The sequence below is a fragment of the Anser brachyrhynchus genome (genome assembly GCF_964034855.1).
Source record: "Anser brachyrhynchus genome assembly, chromosome: 5".
In the NCBI taxonomy this organism is placed as follows: Eukaryota; Metazoa; Chordata; class Aves; order Anseriformes; family Anatidae; genus Anser; species Anser brachyrhynchus.
In genome coordinates, this window is record NC_137699.1 from 39,653,490 (window position 1) to 39,678,295 (window position 24,806).

General features: G+C 51.8%; 1 protein-coding gene across 8 annotated transcripts in view; it reads left to right on the forward strand.

The window, feature by feature from the left end:
• Positions 1–24,806, forward strand: part of LOC308195552 (uncharacterized protein) — an 80,226-nt gene that overhangs the window by 24,572 nt on the left and 30,848 nt on the right. For 3 of the 8 annotated variants that reach the window (XM_080593177.1, XM_080593181.1, XM_080593179.1), the window contains one exon: positions 23,625–23,927. The gene's annotated coding sequence lies outside the window, so the exon portion shown is untranslated. The other 5 variants (XM_080593183.1, XM_080593184.1, XM_080593178.1 and 2 more) reach the window with 5 other exon arrangements.

Below are 24,806 nucleotides of genomic sequence, written 5' to 3' on the forward strand. Positions count from 1 at the left end.
GCAGGAATAAACGGCTTAAAAAAGCTTTCTTCAGCAGCATGACCCAGAGCTGTCTTCCTTTTCCCTGTGTGTGTGTCAGTTTTTATGGCCTTCCAGCATCGTCCACCCACTAATGGTTTTGGTAAGTGTTGATCGGGGAAAAGCTGTGGTTTGGAGGTGATCCTGGCGTGCCTTCCTGGAAATTTGTCCTAGCTGGTGGCCCAAGAGCTTTGTAAGCACGTCGCAGTGTCTGATTGCAGTGGTCGATGTGTCGGGGCTGTCTGGAGGTGCCTCCTACGCTCAGATTTCCTTTGTGAAGCTCGTTGGGCTGGGAGCAGCTGCCCTTCCGAACGGGCTGTCAGTGAGCAGGGTGCTTGTGGATGCTGGGTAGATCTTGTACGACTCGCTGGGGGTCGCTGGGAGTCTGAGCTGCCTTTGAAGGGTTGCTGGGCTCGTTCTCACCCGTTTGCACGCTTGCAGCGTGTGTTTGAGTGACACGCTGCGGAGAAGATGGGACGTGCTGCCCCTCACTGCTTGGGGCTCTGCACCGGAGCAGACAGCATTTCCCCTCAGATCTGCTGCCCGAGGAAGAGCAGGTGGAAGTTAGCAGCGTCTGTGATCCCTTCTTGCCTGCTCCTCTTGCAGAGGTGGTCTCCTAACACGCCAGGACAAAGGGCTCGAGCCCTAAGCTCTCTCCACTGGCACCGTAATAGCAGTGCGTGGTGACCCAAGCGTGGAAGATCTCCCACGCTGGCTCCAGCCAGGTCCACCTCGCCCAGCGTTGGCCCAGGCCCACCCAAAGTGGATCCTCAGGGAAGGAGGAAGAGCCGAGGAGGGTCGGGGCTTTAGCAGCGACAGATGGCCCTGTTCGCCCGCCGTTTGCGTGTTACTTTTCGGGCAGTTTCTATAACTTGTTGGAAGCAGCAGAATGTGCCCCAGCCCAAGCGTGTGTCACACGGAAGAAGCATTTCCTCCTTTTGTTGGACTTTTATAATATGCCATCTGACCGTCTTTCACCGAGGGGTGAACAATCCTTCTTCATTCCTAACATGCTTTGCATGAAACCAGTGGCTCCTGCAGGCTCTTCAGCTGCGTGCCTCAGCACATAGGGTGGCTTTTTTTATGATGCCCACGGCTGAGTATTTCGTGATGACAGACTGTTTGCCTTGACTGTGCTGCTCTGGAGTCTGCTTTTAGGCAAAGGCTTTGGAGGGGGGTTGGAACTGACCTCTTAATTGCAGAGAAAATAGGTTAATTGCAGACTTGGTTGAAAAAAATGGTCTGTGCTTCATCGTATTGACTTTCTTGCCAGAAGAGTTGTTGAACACATATACTAAAGAGCAGGAATTTGGAAACATGCCCACATGACCCCGTATCTATTACTCAGCAGACATTTTTCTTGCACATCTTGCATTTACTCTCTCGCTGGAGCGTTAGGCAGTTCATCAGTCTTTCCGTTCTGTAGCTGCGTGCCCTTTGCTCTGTATTTGCAGCTAGAAATGAAGTGAGAGTGATGCTTGCTAGCGGTGTGATCTCTGTGATTCATCTAGAGGAGGACAGAAGTTGGCTGCTCTCACCACTTAATCCCTTGGTTAGAAGTACTGGAAGCTGCACGCGAACTTGCTTGGGTTTTCCAAAAGGTGTGATATTAAAATAACCAGCCCCATTTCTTCAAATTGCCAGAGCTGACTTAAAAATCAATTGCACCCAAAACCCAACTCAGAGGTCCCAATGTAAGAGTCTTCTTCTCGGGGTCGCTTGATGGAAATAATAATGCACTCAAGTGAATTGATGTACGGGATTCCTGTGGGCTGTCAGAGGGGGAAGGTAAGCCCGGAGAGCTGTCATCCTCTGCAATAAACACTGCACTTTCTGGCAGCGTAATTATTTACTGTGGTGCGTGGGGAGGACGGTTCTGGGGGGTTTTCTGGTCTTTCCTCAGCAAAGATTTTCTTTGCCTGTCCACAGGTTCCTGTTCCGTGCATATTGAGCATTATTTAATGTTGACTTCGGAGGCAAAGGGAAAGTTGTACCAGTTTCTGTGGATAATGAGAGCTCTCGCTTGATGTAACTGGCAGAGGGAGTAGGCTCGAATCTCCACTTCTATGCCAAGCCGTGTGTTTTCCCAGTGCTGATCCTTGCTGGGAGGATTGGAGATGCTTAGAGAAGGAACTGGTTGACTGGTTTCCCCTGTGCCTTGGTTTCTCTTTCCAATGACATCTTGTAAGCTCTCCCCATTCCTTGTTTTCTGTGGACTGGTGCTAGAAACAGAAATGCTGGAAAACAGCTCTGGTGTCACACGGAAGGGCCTCCGGTTGAAGCTGAGATGATTTAAGCAATAAGATGCACGGTTACCGTAGTACTGTGAGAAGGGGCTTTATCAGTGACAAGACAAAGGGCGGGGGGAAGCCAACCAAGCATTATTTGAGTTGATAAATCATTGTCTAGGGATGAGAGTGCTGGATAGGTGAGCGAAATGTCCGTGTCTGCAAAATACAGAGGTGGTGTATGTGTCTAGGGAAGTTTACTGGCATTTTGGGTGACGGGGCAGGTTGTATTTCCGGTGGTTTTATGCTCGTCTTGCAAAGTTGAAAGCCTAACCTGTTTTTGCGATAGCCCTTGTGGTTTATTTTTGAGAGCTCCTTGCTAAAACCAGACAGTTTGAGACATCTCGGTCGCTAGCAGAGAAGCGCTCTGTGTTTTCAGCAGCTAGATGTAGATCTACAACTCCTGTCAGAGGGCTTCTTGGTACAGAGCACAGCAAGCGGTGGAAAAGCTAAATAACATGTCCTCAGTTTCCTTTATTCACTGCACGTGCAGGATTTGTGCCTTACCTGAGACCAGAACCAGGTGAAGTAAGGGGATGTTACTCCAGGAATAACCAGCAAAGCAGGCTGCTGTGAGCTCTGCTCCCAGTGCTCTGCTAAGTAGAATTAAAGGATTGCTGTTACCCAGCATTTTCTTCTCTTATCCTTGCACTGCTGGCTTTTTGTGTGTCTTTAAGTCTTTGGGGAGGCAGCTTTGGTGGCCTCTCAGCTGTGAGGTGGTAAGCCTCTGGCTGAAGATGTGCAGCTACTCTTGGTGAGCTCCCCCAGTGAAATAGTATCACTGGGGAGCCCGGGAGCAGCCAAAAGGTTGGGCACGAGTAGGGGTTAGTGGTGTCTTCTGTCTTCTCCGCTTGGCTAGCAGATCCGTTCCCCCTCCTGTCTCGCTGCGGCCCATCTTCCAACATCTGCATCTTCCTCCTCTCCCACCTGGATCGAGCACTGCAGCGTGTCTGGGTGGTTTTCTCCTCCTGAGGACAGGCACAGGGCATTGCAGCATCACTCCTTGCAACAGGGGCTACCACGGGGAAGACGTCCTGAGCCACAGATCTCTGGGGCTGCTGCACATGTGGTCTCGGGAAGGCCCGAGCTTTGATTTCAAGGTATCAAGTAGCATCAAAGCCTCGGTAAACAGCTAGAGGACGCCCCGTCCTCTAGTGAATTTGGTTGCTGTTCCTACCCCTGTGCCACAGCAGAGCTTCCTGCTGCGGAGGCGTGTGTTGAACCAAGGTCACTCCAGACTTCTCCATCTCCTGCGCCAAATGGAAGGAGCTTTCTTTCTCCTTTCGTGTTCTTTGAAGAACCTTGTGCCAACGCAAAGCCACAACTTTGCTGTTCAGGTTGAGGTTTGCCACGGCCCTGTCCATCCCCTTCAGGGAGGAGTGGAGAGCATGGACCAAAGATCACAGGTGTTAGGTTTTAAAGAAAATTACCCACCAGACCTCCAAAATCAGAAGCCTGATGTGTCTGATCTTGGAGCAGGCTGTGCTCCCGGCGGTATTCAGAGCCAGCTGTGAAGACTTGATTAAAAAAGGTGTTTGACCCATGGAAAAAAAGAAAGGGGAGTGGTACCTGCAGTGCTTGTCAGCAGCAGCGTGCACGCAGGCTCGGTGCTGGAGGCAGACGCTGGGTGCGGGGACGGAGGAGTCTCCTCGCAGGTTGGGAGCAGCGAGCATCTGCAGTTGTGCTGAGCATGGTGCAGACCTGCTTGCCAGAGAGTGTCTGTCACAGCGTGTGTTTACAAACAGAGATCTCATTAGTGAGGGCAGCCGGGGAACGTGGCAGGGGGCCCAGCTTTGGGGAAGCTTTTGGGCAGCTTGCTCGAAGGAGGAGGCAGTTGCCGAAACGTTCGTAAACTTGCCTGTGAGCAAACTCTTCCTGGCTTCCCTGTGTGCAGGGGGAGAGCTGGGGGGCGAGCTGGGGCTTCTCCACGTGCTCCTCGTGGTCAGGCTGAAGAGGTGTGCTGGGGGTTCGTGATGGCTACCGATGGCAAGTCTGAGCAGCCTCGGCATTCCTGTCATAAAGTTCTGCATTCAAAACCCTAACAGAGTGGAGATCTGCTAGGCTGATTTCAGGGGCAGGAGCTTTTTCATTTTTTTGAGCCTTCTTCTGTAAGGTTCACCTGAAGGAAAGTGCTTTATTGTTGGTTTTTTCTTGAGACTATAAAAGCAACACAAAGTACCTGGTTGCAGTGGCAAGCCCCTTGTGATGCTAGCTCCTTTCCTCTGTTGCTTACAGAATTGCAAGACCCTTTCTAACATTATTCCCATGTATTTAGAGAAGAGGGCGCCATAATTCAAACTCTGAACACCTTCGGTCTTTGCCTTTCTCCCAGGATGGGAGGGTGCCGGTGCCTGGTTCTGCAGACCCTTGCACAGCTGCCAGGCTGTGCAGTCCTGTCCAGTGGCACTTTGGTGTCTCTAAGCCTGCATTATCTTTCCTCACTCAGTATAAGGAACTGCAGACGTCTACGTTGAAGAGGTTTGTTTCCTTTGGCAACAGGTTCCTAACCTGAATGCTGCCCTGAATGCTGCGTGTTCAGCGCGGTCACCTCAAGCTGCATGGTTAACACTTTAGGATCACCGTGGGGTTTACTTGAACTTCTGCATTTGGCCTTCAAAGTGTGTAGCTCTTTCATAAACAAATTTTCCATGAAAGTAACTGCAGTCCCTCTGACAGGCTGTTGTGAAGCAGACTGCGTTGTGAGAATTTCCCAAATTGTTTTGTTTTCCTCTGTACATTTTCTTCTACTGCAAATGAACGCTGGATGGTGGCAGGAGCAGCGGAGCCAGGGAATTCAGAGTTAACTGATCAGCTTGTCCTTAGTTCACCCTTTTCCCTTCTCTGACCACAACAGTCTGTCTTAAGAAAGATGATGTTTTGTTAGCCGGAAGAAATATATTTACTTTGAAGTGGAAAAACCCAGAACCCAGCAGTTGCTCTGGTCAGGTACTGGGAGTTGAAATGCTCAGCCCTTCCCTCCTCTGCTGGAGCCATGCCTTGCTTTCCTGCCCGTGTAAAAGCTGGATGGAGCAGCGATGTCACGGAAACCCCAGGCTGGCCGCAGCGAGCATCCTGCAGGAAACTCGCCTGCACCAGTAACCAGCTTTGGATGTTAGGCTGCGATGGCACAAGCGTACAGTGGGGCTGTCAGCCGCTGTGTTTGGGCTCACAGGTTAGTGCAGTGACCTTTGTGGCATGGCTGATCTGTTGCCTAATGCTCTGCGGTTGCTGGAAGCTCCAGTGTTCAGCAATGTTTTAGTCTTAAATAAAAGAGGGTAGATTTAGGTTAGATGTCGGGAGGAAATTCTTTACTGTAAGGGTGGTGAGGCACTGGCACAGGCTGCCCAGAGAAGCTGTGGCTGCCCCAGCCCTGGAGGTGTTCAAGGCCAGGCTGGATGGGGCTTTGGGCAGCCTGGTCTGGTGGGCAGCATCCTGCCTATGGCAGTGGGGTTGGAATTAGATGATCTTTAAGGTCCCTTCCAACCCGAGCCTTTCTACTCCATGATTCTGTGATGTCTCTGCTCAGAAGGTGAGACTTCATTTCATCTGATCACGTGGGGAATCAGCTGAGTATTACGTGCCTCAATTTCTCCATTTGCAAAGGTTTTCTTGAAGGCCAGGCATTAACCTGCCTGTCTTCTAATGAGCTTGCATCTCCATCAGCCGGACGTAAATTCTGACTCCAAATCAATTTGCAGGTACTCAAAACACACCGTGTGTAAACAGGAGCGTGTCTCGTGTCCTCTGCAACAGTGCTGCATCACACCAGGCTGAGTCTGGCTCAGCTTCCTACAGACAAGCACAAAGCGTCTTTTTGGGCATCGTCTGTGGCGCAGCCTACCTAACAGGATAGACTTTGTTTTTCATGCTTCTCCTTTTTTTTTTTTTTTTTTTTTCAGGGTATTTTTGCAGACGTTGGGATTAAAGACCTTCTATTTTTAAAACCTTTAAAATCTTGGAATGTGGCTCCATAGCAGTATGTAGTGGAATTTGGAAAAAAGTCTGTTAAAATGTCATACAAGGGGGAGTGCAGCGCTTAGGTCATGTTTAAGCTGTTAGGCTTTCTGTTGCTGGTGCGTGTGAGTTCTTTAATGAACGCAGAGCTATGAATGTTTTTCTCTTTAAAGAAAAACAAACAGTGGGCCTTCCATCTTAGACAAACGTCCCTTTTCTGAGAGGGCCTCTTCACTTAGGTTTTTCCCATTTAATGGCCTTTTTTAGTGGCCCTGTTCTTTCCATCTGATCTCTGTGCCCACACGTCTGAATGTTTCCATCTCAGAAAGGAGGACAACGGTGCCAGCAGACAAACTTCCAAATTCTGAAGCGCAGAAGCGTTTTTTAACACCTCAGAGCTGTGGCTAGCAAGAAAAACCCCACCAAAACCCCTTCAACTTTTACTGCAGCGTAAAGATAACAGCGCTGCTTAGGTGCTTGTCGCGCTAAAATACTGGAACGGAACAATTTGCTAAAAGAAGGGCAGAGTTTGTCTAGCAGCACTGCAGCTTTCGGAGCAAGTCGGATTATTTGCCTATCTAATGCTGCAGCTGGGCTGTCAAACGTGTGGTGGCTCAGAGTGGGACTTTTGGGTGTTTCTCGGCTGCAGGACGCAGGAGGAGTTCTGTCTCCACCTGCATGTTGTCACGCCGCAGAGACGAGTGTCCCCCAGCTTTCTGGGGGGCCGAGCTCACCCCCGTCGCTTTGTGAGTGATGCCCAACTGCAACCCAACTCCGGCCACCGTGGTCGAGCAGTCTGAATCGGGCAATGTTTTTCTGTCTGCCCCCAAGCCTTCCAAGAGTCTGATGAGGGGAAAGGGGAATGGCTTTTTTTCAAGAGCAGCTGAAGGCAATGCCCTAGTTACCATGGTTTTTAAATGGAGCACTTCAGGGGTTGTACAAAAGCATCTTTAGCACTTGCAGTGCAAAGGAGAATGAAAGGACGTGGATTATGTCAGCACTGCATCAGAGGCTTAAATGAATGTCATTCATTTATTGTTCGGAGCTGACCCAATTTGGGTTGGATTGATGGAGTGGGAGGGGAGAGGGGACCTGTTTCGGATGACTTCCGAGGCTAAAATGCACTCGCAGGCTTTGTGTCGGGCCTGCATTGGCTTCTGCAGGGTAAACAGCGCGGTCTGGAGGGTGTTCCCGGTGTGCCGGCGTGGCGACGCGTCCTGCCCTTCCTGGCTAGACGCGCTGCCAAAGCGGGTTGACTCACGCCGCCTCTCCCCGTGCCGCGTTCCGTGGGAGGGGAAAATTTACTTGTCGGGGGGAACCTGCCCCGCCGAGGTTTGTTTTATTTATTTTGCAAGGTTTTGAAAGCTTCCAGTCGCCGGATGATTTGCGGAGCGGCTCCAGCTGAGCGGATCCGCCTGCTGGTGGCTCTGGATGAGGTAAGTCCGCCTGGGCTCGCTCGGTGTGCGAGCTCCTGGGATTAATTGCCAAGTGGCACTTGGTAATTAATGACAGAGGCCATTACTGCCAGCACTGGCTGAGGAGGCTGCATGGTGCCAGGCAAAGGCTGTGAGGCCGAAAAGGCACGACGGAGGGAACAACCCGTTCAGCCTGCCCGTGGCAGGACGCTTCTTTCCGCTTTTTCCCCGCACCCTGCGGTGCTTGCTCGAAGCACCAATTGTGCCTCGCTCCTCGTGTAGCAGAGATGCTGGCGAAGAACTTCCTTCCCATCTTACGGGGCTCTGAAGGTTGCCTCAGGGGCTGCTGCCTGCATCTCCTGCTGGAAGGCTCTCATTTGCATCTTTTAAACGATTTTGGTTCTGCCAGGAGGAACGCTCCATCTGCCGATCCGGTGAAGGAGGCACTTCATTGGATTTTCTTTTTTTTTCCTCCCTTGCACAGATTCCTGTGGTCGTTACAGCACGCTCCTTCCTAATGATGCGGCTTGGTTTGAGAAGTGCCTGGTACAGGTGGTGCTGTGCGCCTGAACCTGTCTGCAGATTTGTGAGAGAGAAGGGAAAAAATAAACATAGAAAATCCTGAGGAGCCAGGCTGGGAGTTTCAGAGAATCTCAGCCTGTTGAGCAAACGCTCTTTTCTCTCCCTGTTGTGCAGACCACTCAAACTCTGAGTTTCATTGTATGTTCGTTAACAACATTCCACTTAATTTCAGTGGAGCCAGGGCTGCGTCTTCCAGCCAGCCGCCGTGGTAAGCCCCTGCCTGGGCTCTTGCGGTCCCTCTGGAGTGGCACGTCTGCCTCGCAGCCTGTTCACAGAGGAGTTTTGGAGGGGGAGGAAGGCTGCCGGGGGGGTCCAGGAGCGTGCTGCAAGTAACAGGAGGCTGAATTTGCTCCTTTCTGAGATGCAACTAGCAGAAAGCCCTGAGGCGTCAAAGCCAAGGTTGCTCTGTGTCCCCTAGCCCGGTGTCTGCATTAAGAAAGGGTTTTGCTCTATAGAAATCGGTGTCTGAGGCTTTTAGGTTCGCAAAGAAACCCGCTGGCTGGGAAAGGTTGCTCGTTTGTGGGTGAGAGTATCAAAATGATGTTAAAAGCAGCTGTAGTGCACAGCAGGGCTGTGGGGCAGGGGCCTTTGGGGTCTGCCAGCGCGCCCATGTCACAGCGGCACCTGTCAAGCGTGGCGGGGCCAACGGGTGCTTTTCTCTTTGCCCTGCCCTTCCCGGGGCTGTAAAGGGCAGGGATGCCTTCTGGAGAGCAAAAGGGTTAATGGGGAGACATCTGCCTGCTGTGGGAGACCTGAACCTGAGACCGGTCTGCGATGTACCCGTTTTCTGTCTGTGAGAGCTTTTGGCTTGTTGTTTCCTTAACCGCTGTTCTGCGTTTCTTCTTACTGATTTTATTTCTTAGAATCAAATTTGATAATGGCTGCCCAAATAAAGGGTAATGAAAGTCGAGTAGCTTGCCTTACCCCTTACACAGCCGCTGCTGGGAGCGGTTAGTAGTTTCATGAGAAATGAGGCACGACAGTTCATTTTGCTTTGCTGTGCCTGAGCTGGCTCTGCGGGGCTCAGAAGTACGACGGGGTGGTAATTGGGCACGATGCGATCCTTGTGGCAAGGCTTTGCTTTTATGTGGAGCCACCGAAGGCTACAGGAAATTCATTGTGTTCCTTTGAACAGGATGGAGCCTTTCACGTGATCGTTTTTTTGAAATTTAATTCTGCAATCTTTACCCATTACCTAACAGCAGGAAGACTCCCTAAACTTGGAAGTGTATTTCATCGGCTCGAAGGGGGGGGGGGCGGGGAACGCCTCTGCCTGGGTCCATCTGGGGAGCTGTGTCTGTCCCCTCGGAGGGGTTAAAAGCAGCAGCTGCGAGATGGCTCGCTCAGTTACGGGAGGAGAAATCATCCCTAGCGTGAAGCGTTACGAATGGCAGCGTCCGCCGGCCACGTGCAAGTTCAAAAAATGCCTCCCGGATTTGGGCAGCGAGGGGCAGAAACGTGCTCGGGTTCGGAGGATCTCAGGGGAACCGCTCGCGTGGGCGAGGGCGTGCTGCGCGCCGGCCCCCAAAGCCTGGCGCCGGGGCACTTCTTAGCGCCGCGGTTGGCAAATGCCGCGGGGCGCCGTGCCGAGGGCGCCGCGCCAAATCAGCCGAGGCTCTTTTAACTCGCGTTTAAGGCTGGAGGGGTTTGTTGCGAGTTCTGCTGCTGTTTAGAGGCTTTGCCTTCCTGGCCGGCCTCCAAGGTACGTAGCTGGCTGTGTAGCGCTCGCTGGAGCGTACCTCCCCCAGACTTCCCCTCCGCTTTGTCTGGCGTACCCGCGACCTCGCTCCGGAGCAGCGTTCCCCTGCATCTTCCCACCGCAATGCCCACGGTGAAATCTGGCTGCGGGGCGGCCTGCAATTCATCTGCTCCGACTGGTAAGCTGACTGCTTCCAGAGCTCCCTGGGATTTAAGGAGGGAAAAGAGGTTTTTAATGTCAGTGCTTTGCATCAGGAGGGCTGACGACTGGAGTCCTGATGGCTTTTCTTCTAGAGCTTTTGTGCATGCGAAGGTTATAATTTAGTTTCTTCTTGAATTTAACAGCTGTGAAAGGACTAAAATCTGCTGCTCGTGGGAGCTGTGATTGGGGATGCATGAAGAGGCAGAAACTTTCATGCCCTTCACTTCTAGAGCAGGTAGTGCTTCATGTGAAAAGGAGAGCGGAGAGCTGTCCTGTAAAGTGACCTGCTGCACGTTTACAACTAGAATCCTGTTTCAAGCCATGCGGGGTAATGTTTTGGGATGTTCTTTTAATCTGTGACCGCCAGCTTTGAAATAGCACAGCTGAGCAGGCTTTGTTACCTTGCCAGGTTCAAGTTGTGCGTGCTGTGGTCCCTGGGCCTGGAGGGCAGCACTTCTGCCACAGTGCTTCTCCCAAAGACTAAGGAGTTAATTTCCCACTTGCTGGCTAAGCAGGGAGAGCTGCGATCCTCAGTCCTCAGTTACGGCTCGCCCTGAGGGAAGGACAGATGGGACTTGGTTGCCTTTGGCAGCTGCTGGCAGTCCGTCTGCTTCTCGTATGCTGGCAGTCCATCGAGGGTAGGCACAGCGTGTGCTTCCTCTTGTCCGGTGGCTTGTCACCGGAGATGCAGAAGAGGTCATTAGTGCATTGCCAGAGGCTGGCATAGCTCTGGGGACGCAGGGGACGAATCGTTAAAAATTGGGCTGCGGCAATTAAGGCATCCGCAGAATAACTTGCGTCCTTGTGCTGCTCTGACGCCTGGTCTGGAGCTCGGTGGGGCCGCGTGGCGAGAGCCTGCTGATGGAGCCGTGGTGCTGCCACGTGGAGCAGGTGACAGCCTCCGATGGTCCTGCAGGACCGTTAGAAGATCCTGCAGGTGAAGAAGTCCATGGAGGCCGCTGTTGGCTCACTCGTAACATGCGCGGGCTCCTCATTTTGGTCCTGGAGCACGGGGAGCGTGAGCTCTGCTCTCGGAGGCTGGTGCAAGACAAAAAGCAAAGTGCTACGAACCGCCACGACTTCCACTCTAAAAACACCATAAAAGGCTGTGTCCTTAGGAGCTGGGCATGGGAGCCGTTCCCACCCACATTGCTGCAGCATGAGTCACTTGGCTATCACAACTGCTCCTGGTGTGGATGCCCGGCCGAAGATGCGGCGAGGAGCGGAGGGAGGAAGGGGAACTGCTCCGCAGCGCTGCCGGGGCGATGGAGAGTTACGAAGAAGAGGAAGGCACGCACGCTTGCGTGAACTCGCCTGAACTGCTGGCTGGTTTTGCTTTCGTTAGTATTTTTTGAGAGCTTCCAGAAAGTGCTGCTTGCTGGTGACGTGAAACTGAAGTGTTTGCAGCAGAGGGCCTTCTGAATGAGCAGAAAAAATAAAAGTTTGCTTTTAGGAAGCACAGTAACTGCCACATGAATGTGAAGCTGGAATACCTCTCTGACGTGAAAGTATGCTTTATCCCCTATCTTTAAACTTTAAGCTTAGTTTTTTTTCTCTTCTTCTTCATCTTCATCATTCTCTTTCCTACGCCAGTGCGGGACTAGGCCAAGCTGCTTTTTTGACAGGCTGCGTCCACAGAGAGCTCCCTTAATATATCCATACCTGTGCCTCTTCTCCCACACACAGGTATTGGGAAGTAAATCTGGGTTTGTTTTGGTTTCTTTCCCGAGGCGCCACCCACCTGCCCCGGCCCCAAAGATGGGGCGGTTATTGTTTTTCCCTTTTCCTTCCTTCCGCTCGATGAAGCCTTGGCTATCGGGGCTTACCGGATTAAGTCTGTCAGTGGGAAATTCTATAAAAAGCTTCCTTTATTTAGACGCCAGCCCAGTGATGACATCATGTGGGCAAGTTCTCCAAGTTTGTCCGGGCTGCGTGCGCAGAGGAAGAGGTAGCGGCCGTGGAGCTGTGTGCTTGCGAGGACGTCTCCATGGACCTGCTGGGTGGCCTGAGAGCGGGATCCTGTGCCGGAACAGGGGTCCCCATCTCCCAAAGAGAGCACCGAGAGGTCCTACAGCAGGTGGTGTGGGTCACTCTCATCTCACCCCAGTCTCTGGCTGGTACATCTCCTGAAGGAAGCTTTTAAAGGCCGTGAAACCATAGCCATGGTTGTACTGCTCACCGCTTTTCAGGTTAGTCCTTTAATGTGTTCTTGTGCTGCTCCGGGCAGCAGCCACCCAGGCTCTGCTCCTGAGTGTCTCCTTGCTGGCCTTGAGGCAAAAAGGGCAGGTTTATGGATGCGTCTCCCAAAGGGCCGTGAGGAAGCAGGGAAACAAGCTGCTAGTCTGGAAACATGGCAGCAGGCAGGCAAACCCACGTGTCAGCTTGAAGGCAGGTGTGAACATCTCGTGGGTGTGCCGTGTGGCTTGGGGCAGAGGGAACGGGCAAGGTTGGACGCCAAAGGTGGCAGATTTTTAGCTATATTTTTTTGGCATTGTAACGAGAGTTTTGAAATGGGGGGCAAGACCTATATTTGTGAAGGGTTAGGGTTAGCATAAGATTACTACTGTTTTTTTCTGCCATCACTTGTTTCTCATCCTTCTGCAAAACTAGTGGCTTCTTTCCTCCATGTGCCTACCTTTTAAGCTACTTTTCCATCCTTCCTCTGTGCAGCACCTGCTATGTTCACAGGTAAGAATGTGACCTAAACAAGGCCACCAGGCAGAGGTTACCGCTGGGCTTCGTTTACATCTTTGGATGAAAAAGCATCCTTTTGCGTGCTGGCTTTGTTTCAGTATTGCTGTATGGTAGCACAGGCTTCTCCTTACCTGCCTGCAGGAATTCCCGGGTATTTCTTCAAGTCAGAGACCATTTCAGTGTTGGAATGGTACAGAACCCTCAGTTGTGATGCACTTAGCCGGCATCACAATTATTCTACTTGCCCTGGTAGTTTTGCAAACCTGAGGTTTACATAGTTTCTTGTTCTGTCTTTTTTGTAAGGACTAAGCATAGTCTTTATTACCTGCCCTGGTCTGTTCTGCTATGGCAGGTGGTGCTTTTCGGTGTGTGCTGCCTTTTGAGCAGCTCTGGCATCGATGCTTAGATGCCTTTTCAAAAGGGCCTTTGGGGTGCAGGTGGGGTGTGCTCGGAGCCCCTGGGGTTTCTGTGTGTGGGGTACGATAAAGCTGTCAGCCAGGACTGCTCGGCTCTGAAGGGATAAGGCTGACACTTTTGTGTTAAAAATATTCTTTAAAGTGTCAGAAAAATCTGTTTGTTATTCAGGCAGTGTATCCGAGACATAGCACCGTAGGGTTCCTGTGAAACGAGCGGAGCTGACGAACAGTTGCAGAAGGCCACGTGCAGTATTTGTTAACAAATGCCTGTCACCGGGTGAACCGTGTACACGCTGCACCTGATGGGCATGGCACGACCCACGCCTTTCTGAGGTAACGCTCACAGAGAGGAGCGCGGTGTGGCTCTCGGTGTCCCCTAAACCTCAGCGACCACCTTAGGGCTGGGGATATTTGGGGCTGAGCCACCAGTTGAGTCTGTCCATAACGAAGGTTTCCCAGTGCCCTGTCGGACCCAGGCTCTTGGTCAGAGGAGAGAGGCCAATTCCAAACCCGTGTGTGCCCGTGCCTGCTCTGCACCGCTGCTGCTCTGCTTGTCAACGTGATCTTCCTCCCATCTTCTCCAACTCGATACCCTGAGCTATAAAAACAATAATAAAAATAAATCTGCACGGCACAAGCGTTCTGCACCTCGGTATGGATGGCTAGAATGCTCTGCTGTCTTTAGAAAGTTATTTTACAACATGAGGTCATGTTAGTAGAAAATTCTGGGCTCCCGGGTCTCTGCCCTCCAGTACGAGAGAGAGGCCTCTTCTCACAGATAACCAGGGAGAGGACAAGAGGGAATGGCCTCAAGTTGCACCAGGGGAAATTCAGGTTGGAAACGGGGAGACATTTCTTCTCAGAAAGAGCAGTCAGGCATTGGGACGGGTTGCCCAGGGAGGCGGTGGAGCCACCGTCCCTGGGGGTGTTCAAGGAAAGGTTGGGCCTGGTGCTTGGGGATGTGGTTTAGTGGGTGATGCTGGTGGTGGGGGGATAGTTGGACCAGGTGGTCTTGGAGGTTTTCTGCAACCCGATGATTCTACGGGAAATGGCTGGAGTGGGGCTGGGACCAGGTGGGCCCAGAGCTCCCTTCCCACCTCAGCCATCCCGTGGTTGTGTGAAAATACAGATTTACACGTGCCAGATTTAGATAGCGTCTCAGCATTGGATTGCCTAGAAAATGAGATCTTGGAGGCAGCAAAAAAAGTTTTTTTCCTAAGGTACCTTTGTTGTGTTCCCTGGTAAGAAAATCCAGCGTTCACAATACCACCTTAATTAACAAAGAAACAAGCATGTTTTTAACATTGGGAAGTAACATCTGATAATATTTGCTCTGTAGAATGGGTGTGGGGATTGGGTATTTTTAGCTGCAGCTATTCAAGTTGTTCTGTTATGACCTTCTCTCAATACCCTTTTATAACATTTTCTTGTAAGTATTTGTAATTGCAGTGGCTTTTTTCAGCCAAAGACGTGTTGCTGGGGGGAGAAGAGGGTGTAGCAGCCTATTTCTGGTAGGTGTGTGTGTGTCCGGTGATAGATTGTTGGTGTCGAAGAGGGTACGGTTTTAGAATAGGGTGCATCTTGGATGCACTCAAGGGACCTTTCCCAAGGCAGAGGGTTGGCTGCAACACTTGTAAGATTGCCATCGCCTGCTTCTTAAAAGCAGTTTAGGCTGTGATTTGTGAGCTCTCGGCCTCTCTCAAAAAGCTGAATTTGGACAAGAAGTGTAAAAGGTACTGGGCAGAGGAGCGGCATGCTGACAGATGCTGTGGTGTAAGAATCCTAGAGGAAGCGGGGTGTAATGAATGACAATCTAAATTTCAGGTGTCTGTGCAACAGTTTGGTCTATAGCTGACTGCTATAGATTGCTCCATCCTTCCCCGTGCAGCCGAATGGTTCAGGTCAATGTGTCAGGCTCGCTTTCTGTGCTGGCATCCCGTCTTTTGGGGACGGGACGGTCATGGCGCTGTCTTGCACAGGTTTGGGTCGGGGTCCCTCCTGGCTGCAGCACCTAGCAGTGGGGCTGGAGCTGTGTCTGGCTTAGGCTGAGCCTGGGGAAGGGATGAGAATGGTGTTTAAGTGGTTAATTGTTTATATTTTCTTTTTTCTCGGCACCCCAATCAGTGAGGATTTTCTGCTAATGGGCAGTAAATTAAATTAAGAAACCGTTCCCCGAGCCAAGACTTGTTTTTTTTGTCTGCAACAAGCGCTTTCATGCTGTGGTGCGTTTTTAATGACCACAGGCGTGTGTGAAGCTGGGCTTAGAGCTGCTAGAAATGGCAGCAGAGCATCCTGAAGGTATTGAGACTGCACTCGGCCATTGGTCCAGCCTTGAGTCAGGAAAAAAACCTAAGTAGCTGCTCCCCAACACACTGAGCGCGCTTTCTGCAGCTCGCTGGGGCAACAGCACTAGGGGCAGGTATCATTGAAGACTTTGCAAGGTGTTAGCTTGGGCAGTGATAGCCGAGTATTTCATGTCCTAAGTAACACTCAGACTTTTGTTGCCCTTCTCGGTTTTGGGACCTTAAACATGATACTCTGGTTGCTTAAAAAAAATATATTAAAAATAAAAAGTGACTGTGCATGTTAATGCATTCATTGCTTTTTTCGGAGCTGTGAGCTTGGCACCAGGGCCTAAGTTTTCATGTGACACCCATGTTTAATTCTGAATCGCTCACTGGCAGCATCACTGTGGGCTTAGTGCATTTGTATGGTTGCTGAGTAAAAGACCAGCGGCAGCAGTGGAGGCTTCATCCTGGTGGTTTTGGGGTGAGGTATGGTGATACGGGGTCTGGCAGGAAGGAAGCACAGCGCATGGTAAAGAACAGAGAAACTGCTGGTGCTTGAAACTTGAGTGGGCAGAATATTGTCTGGAAACGGTCTCTTGCAGCAGGTCCGAGGGTTTGGGTCCTGATGGTACGTGTGGTCCCGGTGGGACGGGCAGGCAGCGCGGGCTGTACCAGCTGAGAGCCGCCTCGGTCCCAAATCCCCCGCGGCTGCTGTTAGCTGGGAGGGAGTTCAGGCTGTGATTCTACTGACAGCCCTCCCAGAACGAGCAGGGAGGGGAGAAACAATCTAGAAAAGCAAATATTTTGCGATTGTGTTGAGCAACAGTGTGTGCTTTTGTTTTCTGTCAATGGAAGGAAGTGGGAGAAATGTGTCATAGCTTTAGCGCATCACAGGCTTCGGTGCTGCAAAATAGATTGAGCGCAGTGGATCACAGATCAGGATCCAGGGGGTAATGTCTGTAAGGAAAAGATGCTTGGAACAGCACCTGGGAAAGGCGCCGCTTGTGTTCAGCTGCAGCCGAGCATCTGTCAGAAGCAGGTGCCGAAGGAAAAAGAGCAGAAATAGAGAGAACCTGAGCTGAAGCGGTGTGTTTGCCTTCGGTTGTTTGAAACGCAAGCATCTCTCACGGCTGCTTTGCAGGCTAGCAGTAGAAAAGCTTGTCCTGTGCGTTGCACGAGTGCTGTGGCTTTCATCACAGCGCTGAGTAACGCACTGCTACCTGCACTGCTGTGCTGCCACAGGTGCCTGCACGTATGGTGCTCTGCAAAGTGGTTCCTGGGGCTGCCGGGGTGGAGCACTAGCTTTGGGAAGCTCTGTGGGATGGAAGCAGGAGGTGCAAAGCCTGAACGCCGCCGCGCAGCTTCCTGCAGCCCTGTGGTTCTGGGCTGAGGTCCCTGCAGTGCTGCTAGGCTGGCGTGTGCTGGCCCTGCTGCTCGTGTGCCCTGCCAGGTGGAGTTTGGGATATTTCTGCTCCTGGACTGAGTGGCAGGGGGGTCTGCGACCAGGGACTTGCGGTGAGAATCCAAGTCCCGGCACACATGGGGATGGGTGAGCCCGTGGCACTCACAACTGCTACAAATAGGCAGTGGTGCAAAGCAGCCTGCAATAGTGAACGTTGATCTTGTAGAGATCAAAGAATTGGGAAAGTTTGTGCATGAAACGGCGACAAAAAACCGATGTTTAACACCTTTATTGGAGCACTTCCTTCCTTGATCCTGATGTGAGCAAAGACTGACGTTGGTACAGGAAAAATAAAGGCTGCTCTGGCTTATCGACAGCTGTTTTGTAGAGTTGAGGAGTTTTAGCTGACTTTCTGCTGCTGGGGTGTAGCCGTGGTGTCAAGGTGCTGGGACCAGGCAGATGAGCTCCTCTTGTCCTGTGCTTAGCCAGGACAAGGCTGCAGTGGCTGTGCTTTAGGGGCTGTGCATGCTCCAACGCAGGCTCCTCTGCTAGGCTGACAGTGGTGTTGACAAGCAAACAGGCTCCCATTTGCTCTCTGGAAAAGTTCTTCCTGCTAGTGACTTGATGTTTGTTAAAAATAACATGCAAAATCTCCGTGGTTTTCTATTCTGAAGTGTTATTTCGGGGCCTGCAGTCATGTTCTAACTCCAGTGCAAATCTTACTCCTTGTATTGGCCCCACTCTTCACCTCAGGAAAGAATAAACGCCATTTCTTTGCTCCTTTCCTTATCAAAACACCCCCCCGCTGTTCTCAGGTGCATGTTTCTTGACAAACCGCATTTTCGGAGCGATCTTGTAGAGTGCCAAGTCCAGCTGCTCTTCAAGCAGGATGCGTTCAGCTCTCCCACATTCAGATCTTGGAGTATAAGGATGCCCGTTTCCCAAACTCCAGTGGAAAATCATCATCCTGTTTCTTCGTAGCAATTAACCAAATTAATGGACGTGCTTTAAGTAAAGTGTCTAAGTGTTGTTTCTCCCGGGTGAACGTTAGGTGCACTTATTTTTAAAATGCTTTTTCAAGTTCAAATCCTAACTCTTTTTTCTTAGCTGAACATGCCTTCAGAGAAGTCGGACTGCGTTTGCTTTTCGCTGTCCTTTTGAAACCCCAGGCGATGCCTGATTTGTTTTCATTTGCTTCCAGGGGAGAACACCACCTGCACAAAAACACTGCAGTTCGGGACAAAAGCAAACAAAACGCAACTTCAGGCCAATCTTGCCCTAGCCAGTGGTGGGAGCTTCTTGCACTTCCTTCACGCTGTCAGGGCAGGGCCCTGCTGCTGTCTCACAGTTTATGGATTGCTGCATGTTTTCCATGGGCCAGATTTTTAAACTTTCTCTAACAGAAAGGCCGTGTAGCTAAATTGCCAGAAGCGACCAGGGGAGCAGCCTTGCAGCACGGTTCTTCTGTGCGTGTTGTCACCTGTCCCATGCAAGCTCCAGCTCTCGCTGGCACAACCCGTCTCAAACACTGTTATTAAAAGATGAAGTTTGCTGTGGTCCCCTCTCCCTTGCTTTTATCCCGCTTATGTTGTTACTCGTATTGGAAACGGCTGCATCCCCAGGTGCTGTGGAACTTGGGCGAGGTGCTGGCGAAATTCCCGGCGCTTCCCAACGGCTCTGCCCGTGGATGCCTGCCCACGGGCTGTCCTCGGCCCCTCTCCTGCTGGGCGCGTGGCCAGGCGCTGAGCTCATGGGTAGGGCTCTTTCCCCAGAAACTGAGACAAATTACTGCCCCGTCCCGCTGCCGCGATCATCACAGGAGGTTTCAAAACCAAGCGTGGGGAAGAAGCCGGGCTGGCGAACCTGAGCTGCTGGTTCGTGCTGGGTTGGGATGGCCTGCGAGGAGAGGTAGGGGTGGTGGGGGCTTGTGTCGTGACTTGGTCGTGTGTGCCATGAATTGGTAAAGAAATGTAGAATATGGAATAGCTTGGTTGGAGGGGATCTACAGAGATCCTCAAGTCCAACTGAGAGGTGTAGGGTTGGAAGGATGTAAGGTTTCTGGCATTTTATCCTTGTAAGGAGTGCTTGGACATGCTGGTACGATCCCATATGAGTCTCCAGTGCTGCTCGGTGTCCCCTGGCAAGCACTCTGAGTGCTCCCACATGTCCTGGACCAGCAGAGTGCTGTCAGTCCCTGGCTCTTGCAGTTGTCCCTGTCCCCAGCAAGCATCCCCATCAAGTCCCTGTCCCCAACAAGTGTCCCCTTATCACCGCCTCGGGGCAGCGCTGTCATCGCTCTGCAGACCCAGAGCGCAGCCTCTCCGCAGCAGCACGGTGTGAACCACCTTTGCTGAGCCCTTCAAGGATGATTAAATGCTAGTTAGGAAATAATTAGGAAGTCCCTGGGGAGCAGTGGCACCCCACCGCAGCGATGGGGCTGTGCTTGGTGCCGTGGGCTCAGACCCTGGTTTTGGGCGCGATGGTTCAGCTGCTGTTGATCGCCTGGGGCTGGAGCCCTGCGGTGCATGCAGCAGGGTTTTGGTTACGGCCGGAGTTTGCATCCTCTTCCACGCTTACCAGCCCGCCCGGCTGCCTGCTCATCGCTCCCCCGAGCACCGTTTTGTTGCATTTAACTAATATTGCAGTAACGTTTTTGACTCGTGAACATCAGCACCCTTTCCTTTGCCGTGGCTGGAGAGTCGCGTGGCCGCCCCTCGTCGCGCAGGCTCAGCGGATCCATTTTTAGCATCAGCCCTGCGCTCCGTGTCAACCATGGTAAAGTGGTAACAGCCAAACGCCTTGTGAATCGTAAGCAGTATCTTGGAGCCCTGACCAAATTACCCGGATGTTGATTTCAACACCATTTAAAAAAAAACAACTGGCTTTATTTTTACATCGACTCCTAAGCTGGTGAGCTGCCTTTAACAGCGTGTCCTACCCGATCCTTGCTGTTTCGTAAGCTCAAGGCTGCTGCTAGTACTGCATGTGCCGTGCGTCTGCCCCTCCAGTTGGATTTTATAAACATGTTTTCCACAAAGGGAAGAGGGGAGGCTTCTTGTGTGAACGCTTTCCTCCAAGGGAACACGACCATTACGTTTTCTTGTTTATATAAAATGGTGCTTTTGCACAAAATAGCAGAAATTCCTGCGAGCGTTCAGTTCGGGTAATTTTAAGAATTATCAACAGAAAGGAAGGGAAAGGTTATGTTGTAATTAAGAAAAGATTGCTTTAATGCTCCTTAAAATGCTGTGTGTCCTAATGCTGTACTGCAAAGTCGTAAAAGATCGCAGAGCTTGGGGAGACATTTTCTCAGTGCCTTTCCAGTGCTGGATCAGACACTTCTTGTTTCCCTGAAGTTTTCTGTTACTTGATGTGATTGCTTGGGGCTTCGGTAGTGTAGAGAAGTTAACAACAGTTACTGCTTTAGCATCTGGAGATGCTCTCTGAAGGTGGTGGAAGTCCAAGGAACTGCCAGCATCGTGGTCAGGGAGCGTCCTCGCACGGGCTGCCGCGTACAGACGGGTTCGGAGGCTGTGCCTTCTGCTTAAACCCATTACACTGCTCGAAGAAATGAGGGCAGTACCGGCAGAACCTCATTTAAAATACTTTTTTTCCTAGGAGCACAGGCATTGGTCTGGGTCATTGTAACAGCTCGAGCCACTTCAAAAAACGGAGTGCAGCCAGGGGCTTCGGCAAGCGGTGGGAGACCCGCACAGTCAGTACAGTCTCTCTTTAACTGAGTTTAGATAACTGCAGCTTAGGAACCATCAGCCTCAGCGCCTATTTTGGGTGAGTTTTCCAGAGGCAAGCTGTACCTCATTGTTAGTGGATTTTTCACTTCCTACCTATTTATCTCGTTGGTTGTCCCAGTGCCTTTACATAATGGGACGTTTGTTATTTCCTTGTTTGCATTTTAAAACGGCGCGGTCCCTCTGTGCCAAGGAGAGCATGGGCTGCTGGCAGCGCGGTCGCTGGCTTCTGTGTCCTGCTTGTTCCCGTATCCTTCGCTAAGGACCCTCTCCAGCTCTCGTGGTGCCAAGGGGGAAATCTGAACCGTCGGCCAGGACGCGGGCCCTTGTCCCTTCGCATCAGACGCTTGTTACGTGTCGGTAGCCTGGAGCTGGCAGTGGCAACCGAGCCTAAAAGCAGAAAAGACTTCAAAAAGAAAAAAGGAGATGCAGCAAAAGCTTTTAGCCCACCCAAAGTTGCCCTGCGCGTCTTGGAGGCAAAAATCGCCGTGGGAATGGTGAAAGGAAGAGCAGCGTGTCCCGTGGTGTTGCTGTGCGGGTCGAAAAGAATAAAGTACAGTGTGCCGCGAGGAGGGCTTGCCGGGAGGAGAGCCTGCGGTCTGGCAGATCCTTCCCAGAGTGTCCGAGGGCCGTTATTCCCCTGTTCAGCGGGGTGGAAGCGTTGTCTCGCCGCTCAGCCTGGGTTCTCGCTCAGCGCTTGCAGTGCGGCCGCTTCCAGGTCGTTTTATCCGGGTGCTGAATCCCCCTTTGGAGTTCGCCTCGCTGGATGCTGAGGTCCAGCCACGCTTCCGTGCTTGGAAGGAGCGCTTGGATTTGTCCTGCCTGCTCCACGCTGGAGTGGAGAACGATCATCGCCGTGTCTTCCTGTGGCTTGCTGTTAAAGAAATGTAAGCTGCTCTTCCAGTCTTAAGCAACCAGAAGAAGTCAGTTCTTGAACTCTGTGTTTATACTGTTCCTTTCCAGCACCGTGCATCATCCAAAAGAGTTTTTTTTTTTTTTCTGGCTTTCTCGCTTTTTTATAGACACTGGAATGGAGGAAGGGGGGGAACGCGGAGTAGAGAGAAAATAAGTCTTCAGTTCCCAAAACAGCATGTGGACTTTTGCACTTCCCAGTTTACTTCTCTTTTTTTTTTTTTAGTGAGGTCAAGTAGAAATCATTTCAATAGTGAAGCTTAACAAAAAAAAAAAATTCATTCATCTTCATTTATTGTCGTCTGCAGAAAATGAGTTCCTAGCAGAAAGAGCCTAAAACAAATGTCTAGATGTTTTTTGTAGTTTTAAAATTTTTTTATTCCCTGTGAGGTCTAAAAATAGAAGCTGCCGAAGAATTGTTTGCAGACCCACAGTTCTGCTCGAGGGCTTCAGCTCACATCTAAAGCTGTGGCTTTTGGCATTGCGGCGGTTGTTCTTTGCAGAAGCACCGAAGCTGCTCTGCTGTAGTGTGAGCAGGGAGGAGCCGCTGTCAGAGCCCGTCTCCTTACCGGCCCTCTTTCTCCTCCCTGCTTCTCTCCTCCTGCCTCAGCCCTTGGTCGGAAAGCCTCCACCTGAGCCCCAAGGCACGCCGCGGCACATTTGCCTGAAAATGAGAGCGAGATGTAAGTGCTGGGAGCGTGGGGAGGAGGCTGAGGTTGCACTTACTGCCACGCACGGTGTTAGCCTCGGGGGGGGGGGGTGGATAGCGTGGCAACGCAGCCTCACGTTTAAGTATTTCTGTAAGGAAAAGGCTTGGCCGATGCGTTTGCGTTTCACCGCGTTGCCGTAGTCTGGCGATACTTGCAGAAAAGTATTATCCTCGTCGTGCCCACAGCTTTCCATTGTGCTTTGCGACCCCGATGTAAACTGGGGGGACAGAGGAAAATGTGAGCAATTTGCATTGCAATGTGTGCCAGCCACGTTATAGGTTACTCAAGGGCAACGTATACGTACCATAGTCTGCGTTACGGGTTACTCAGCGCTAACTAATGGTGTCCACCTCAGCAAGGAACATGTGGGGAGTCGTCTGCCCCGGGGGCTCTGAGGCACTGTGCTGGGGGGTGACGGCACAGGAACGGGAGGGAAAGTGCATCAGGAGTGCTCCCGAGTGAGGTTGGGTGAGGCCGTGTTGCCGAAGCAGGTTCTCGAGGTGGAAGTGAGCCGTGCTTCCTCTGGCGGGCATGCGCGCACGCTTCCCCCCTTGTTTCTAACAGCAGCGTCACACTTCGGAGCCAAGTCTCATTTCACACTTGTGCAACTAGCGCATTACTTCCGTGGGTTGCTTAAGGTGAGAATTAAAAATTTGTTTAAGAGGGGAAAATCCCCCCCCCCTTTTTTTTTACCTCCTTCTGCTAAAAATTAGTGCTTTGTCTCCGGCTGCCTTGATAAAACGCTGCCTCCAGCAGTCGTTGCAGACAATCCTGGTGCAGCAGAGGCGATGTTGGAGCTGTGGCCGCAGGACTCCTTAGGCTGATCCGCTGCAGCACGTCGGCTTTGTTCTGGGAAGGCCTGTCACCAACCAAAACGCCGCTCGGCTTCTGCATCCAAAGCTATGGGATGTGAGCAGTCCTCAAAGTCACGTGCGAAATGTGCACGTGCCTACATGGCGCAGAGCGCAGGCTGACAGCCTTCATGTCTCTTTTTTTTTTTTTTTCCTTTGTCGCTGCTAAAATTCGGAAGGAATACCAGTTCTGGAGGCTGTCACAACAACAGCTCCACGTTGGGCTCTGTTCTTTGAATTGCTTTTAGCTGGTTGGATGTGTTGGGTAGAAGCTGAAAGTGCTGGGAAGTAGCTCAGCCAGCCCCAGCTCTCCAGCCCTGGGGTAGGGCACAGAGCATCCTCTGCTTGCTGAGCCTCGGGTAGCGTGTCCGCTGGTGCAAAAGCGTCACGGGCTCTGAGGTGTGCCAGGGACGGAAAGCTCACCGACTCCTTGCTTCCTTCGCAGTGACTCCGTGGGAAGAGCGAGCCCGCGTGCGGAGAGCTTCCCGGCGTGCCTCTTCTCCCGGCTGCTGGCGCTGAGCTACGGCACCGCGGGGCTGCCGAGGACAGAGCTGCAGTGACCGGGTGGCGTGAGCCAGGCCGAGGGAACGGGCGTGCGGCTGGTGCTGCGGGACGGCCGGGATTCGTCGCGCCCTGTGGCGGAGACATTGGCCCGGGGCGAGGAAGGCTCGCGGCCGGTTAGATGCCCGAAGGGGAGAGCGCAACTCCGGCTGAACGGATGCATCTCGGCACCTGATACCACGCTCAGGTAAGGGCGTGCTGCTGGGCACCGGGTCGCATTTCCACGCTCCTTTCTGACTCCAGGGATCGCTCCGAGAGCACTTGTGTGCTGCGGGTGCCTGTGCCAAGAAATTGAGACCTGTGCCGGCCAGTCTGTTCTGTCGTAGTCCTGGGTGTTCTCCAGCTGGGCTTCTTGGGACACTGCTAGTTGCATCAAGCAGCTTGTTGCAGAGGCTCACTTGGCTGCTACAAGTGCATCTGCTGAAGGAGGTGGATGTGTTTGTATAGGGATGGCTGTAACTTTCTCTGTTGTTCAGCATGTGGAACTATTTCACTGATAGGACTAGAGGGAATGGCCTCAAGTTGCACCAGGGGAGGTTCAGTTTGGAAACGGGGCGACATTTCTTCTCAGAAAGAGCAGTCAGGCATTGGGACGAGTTGCCCAGGGAGGTGGTGGAGTCACCGTCTCTGGGGGTGTTCAAGGAAAGGTTGGGCCTGGTGCCTGGGGACGTGGTTTAGTGGGTGACATTGGTGGTAGGGGGACGGTTGGACCAGGTGACCTTGGAGGTCTTTTCCAACCATTATGATTCCATGATTCAGATACGGTGCAAGCTTATTGGGACAGGAACTGGTATGAGCTTGCTGTAACATGTCTGCCACGCAGAAAGGGATCTGGAGGCAGTCATTTCCATGGACCCTCAAGACAGTTGAAACATTAACCCTGCAATTCAGCTGGCTTAGTGCTCCTTATGCTATTTAAAACACAAAAAAGCATGTCTGCGTGCTCTTGGGTTTGTCGTAGTCAAGGAAATAAACATGCAAACAGGATCTGCTGGATATTGGTTCATTCTGCCTGGTAGTAATTTTGTTCCTGAAGCCGTTATTCACTCTGTCAGTGCAAGTCTGA